Source organism: Daucus carota, chromosome 1, assembly GCF_001625215.2.
Source record: "Daucus carota subsp. sativus chromosome 1, DH1 v3.0, whole genome shotgun sequence".
Taxonomy (NCBI): Eukaryota; Viridiplantae; Streptophyta; class Magnoliopsida; order Apiales; family Apiaceae; genus Daucus; species Daucus carota.
The window spans coordinates 20287017-20291466 of record NC_030381.2 but is presented as its reverse complement, the minus strand read 5'-3'; positions in this window follow the sequence as shown (position 1 = coordinate 20291466).

Sequence of the window (4450 nt, the reverse complement as noted above, 5' to 3'; positions counted from 1 at the left end):
TATTTAATAATAATATTTTAAGATTCAAATAAGTGTTTTACTAAGTGACTACTCAATTTAACTGAAATAAGTATATGAAATAAATATTAAAACTTTTTTTTGAATAAAATATAAATATTTCACTCAAATTTAACGAAATATTATCATTTTCATTCTCATTTAAAATTCTCTATTCTAAAATATTCAGGATCGTATTTAGGAACTCAAATTATTTAAAGAACACTTAATATAATATAGTGCTCTCTGATAGCTGCTAGTTTTTAAGAATGCAATCTTTTATATCAGCTGAAAGTGACTTTTTAAATCAATCTTGGTGACTATAAATTATAAGATAATGTATATAAAGTAACGTATTAATTGCAGGACGATTCTCTTACCAAATATTCAAGGATTATTAAGATTCCTAAATTAACTCCTCATCATGGCATATTTCCTGAAATACAAAGCGTATAAATACATCAGCAAGTATTGTATATATGGCATTGCCACTGTGCTTTCAATGTATTTACAAAAAGGGTTTGTCTAGTGTGTGCCCATGGGCACATGCTAAGCACAAAAATCCATCAATTTGGAGGGTTTTGATTGGTGTGGTTGTTGTAATTGCAGGGGGGTCCACCATTATTAGAGAAGGTAAGCCAATTAAAACTCTCCAAATTTATAAGTTTTAGTGCTTAGCATGTGCCCATGGGCACACACTAGAAAAACCGTTACAAAAATGACATTAAGTGGCGTATTATAAAATAATTAAAGATTGTATTTAATTAACGGTTAGATCTTAGGTCTCCTAAGTCTCTTGATAAAGACGGTCTCTCTGGAACTCAACTCTATCAATATACTTATATAAAGGAGAAGCATTCGTTTAGGTGGCACCTCTCAGAGAGCTCTGTTCTATTTTTCTAATTTTCTAAACTTTTTGGATGAAAAAATATCAAAAATAAAAACTGTCTTTTTTAGTTTCAGATATATTGAAAGAAAGTTTCAGAATTACCTTTTTCAAAAATATCAAAATCAAATCAGAACATGAAACTATCATCATATTTTTGGAAAAAGGTATATATCAAAAACAGAAAGTATTTTTGATAAGCCGGTCTTTTCTCAAAAATCAAAAATAAAAACTGTCGTTTTTAGTTTTGGATATACTTAAAGAAAGTTTTAGAACTGCCTTTTTCAAAATATTAAAATCAAATCAGAATTTGAAACTATCATCATATTTTTGCAAAAAGTGTATATAAAAACAACAAGTATTTTTGATAAACCGGTCTTTTCTCAAATCAACCCTTATAAATTAAGGTCAGCCATCATAAAATTTAACACACAATTTTTTTTGAGTTTATTTGTCTTCTCCATCTAATACAATAATGAGTTACACTGTGTTAGATGTTTTGAATGGCGATAGAGATGATTGGCCGATAAAAGTATGTATTTGTCGGATGTGGGAGTCGACGGATTTAAACATGGGAGAACAATGTAGTCTTTGACGTGATATTGATGGATGAAAAGGTCAATAAATTAACAATTACTAATATATGTTTGTTCCTTATTCTTATATAATATTTGTTTTGTTCATCGACATGTTTGTTGTTAATTTTTATAAGGTTTACTTTGTATACAGGAAAATATTATTCATGTAACACTTCCACAATATCTGTTTGCTCGGTTCAAACACCTTTTTAAGTGAACACTGTTTATACAGTATTAAGAAAATAAACGTTATTGCAAGGAAGGGTAGTTAATTAGTAATAGACCGTTTGCATCTCAATATCTTTTAAACTTTTACACACCCATGTACTTGCAAGATTTACTGTCTGTTTTATTGACCAATCGATGTATATTACTTAATGTCATCAATCAGTTCTGTTAAAGAGCCGCATGTTTTTTATATGTAGAGGTGATGTATATGTCTAAAAAGTAGTGTTCGGAAAAATTAATGATAATGTCAGTGATGAACATGATTACTTTTAAAAAAAAAACATAACTAAAATTAATATTTGGTGTGCTTTATATCGTTAATTACATGTAGAGATTTATTTTTGTTTTTTCACTCATGAATTATAATCCAATTTTGCAATTTTAAATTTTAATATTGGTATTGAATTGAGATGCTTATAATATAAAATTTATTTAGTATGCAAATATTAATTTTGAATGAAAAATATAATTTTTATGGGTCTCCATAAATTTATTTCATTCTACAAATATTAATTTGAATTCATTAATATAAATTTTTATAGACCGCCGCAACGCGCGGCTTCTCAACTAGTATATATATATATAGGGATAAGATCAAATAAAAACTTTTTTAACTTACAAACTTACAAACTTTTTTTTATTCTCCCATCGTGTTAATCCTTAGTTATAGAAAGTATTCATGTTGAAAATTCTTTAAAAAACATCACAATTTTTAAAAATAACGCATAAATAAATCGCGCATTCAACACATTTGTAACTGAGGTTCAACATTGGATGTAGAACACTAATTATCATTATGTTAAATATAAAAACATAAATATTAGTTATATAATACGTTTAACATAGTTCTTACATTCAAAAATTAGTTTATGTACTTCTCCAACACAATTTTAATCGATGTTCAACAAAATATGTTAAAAAAATGTTGAACTCAAATTATATATCCGTTGAACGCAGAAAGTTTGTAAGTTTGTAACAGAACCCACCCCTATATATATATATATGGGCTTATTCAACTACGAACCAAGTTAGCATACAAACCTAAAACCACTAAGTCCACTCCCATTTTTGCTATGAGCACTCCATAATTGCTAACTGCACTCCAATTTTTTTTTATTTTGTTTAATTTTCTGGGGGGACCCACGTTGACGTGGCAGCAGACCTGCTGCTGACGTGGAAGATGACATGGCAACTGGGGGTGGCCCCGCTGCTGAAGTGCAACTGACGTGGCAGTGCCACGTCAGCACTTGGTGACGTGGCAGGGTGACGTGGAAGAGTGACGTGGCACACCCGGTGCTAATGTGGCGGGGGTAGGAAGTGTAGGTTTTGGAAAGTTGATGGCAAAATTAAGGGGGGATATTGTTAGTTTTTAAAAGTTTGAGGAAATATTTGATCATTTTGAAACTAGTTTTTAGGTTTTTATGCTAAGTGTGGTTTGTATCTGAACAAAGGCCTATATATATATAGGCAATTGCTCAAATACAAACCACTGAAATATAAACTAAAATACAAAGCAAGAGAAATGATACCTAAATGACATCACCCACCCCCTATATGTCATCACCCACCCCCTATATGTCATCACCCACCTAAGGCCCACCCTCGCTCCAACCCCACTTAGTCCACCCGGGCCCGCTAGGGCCTTGCCAAGGCTCCTCACAGGTCCTGGACAGGCTCCAGACAGCCTTAAGAGCCAAAACTTGGCCCCACCATGGTCCCACTAAGGCCCCGCCCCGACCCTACTAGGCCCTACTTAGACCCCTTCTAGGCCCATCTCGGGGTCCATCCCCGGTCCCAAACCCCTTACCATTCGACTTAATCGCGTTGGTTTGTCTTTAGTTCGTATTTTAGTAGTTTGTATTGGAGTATATATAGGGTCCTACTCCAATACAAACTACTCCCTCCGTTTCCTATTTCTTTTCTCGTTTGATATGTCGGGACAGTTCATAACATGAGACGAATCACTAATTTATGTACTCGTTTTATGTACTTGTTTCATGTTGTTGTTCTATGTACTCGGTGTGTTTTAAATAAAGATGTTTTTCGTTTATATATGTGTATAGAGATGGAAGATATATGCATTGTTGAATGCGCAACCACAAACACTATTTTACAGAGTCAGAAATACTTCTCACGGTTGACTAAAACCAACTTACATGTCTGGACGATATCGGGTACATCAAATATAATAGAAGGTTTTGGGAAAGCCAGTTTTATTCTACCAAATAAGACACACACACATACAAGAGGCTCTATACTCTATCAAGTCAACTAGAAACCTACTGAGTTTAAAAGATATTCGTCTTAATGGGTTTCACGTTGAAACTACTAATGAGAATGAAAAAGAATACCTTCTCATCACCTCAAACACTGTTGACAATAAAAAGGTCTTAGAAAAATTCCACTCGGTTTCTTCTGGATTATATGTTACGAGTATACGAGTTATTGAATCTCATAGTGTCAAAATCCCTAAAGTCATAGACCCAAAACTACTTTTCCTTTGGCACGAAAGACTCGGTCATCCAGGAGTATCTATGATGCGTCGTATCGTTGAAAATTCTGTAGGACATCCGCTTAAAACACAAAAGATAATACCCCAAGATGAACTTCATTGTTCAGCATGTTCCTTAGGAAAACTGATTGTCCGACCATCTCCAGTTAAGCTTCAAACCGAGTCCCCGAATTTCTTAGAAAGAATTCAAGGTGACATATGTGGTCCTATTCATCCATCTTCTGGCTCATTTAGGTACTTTATGGTTTT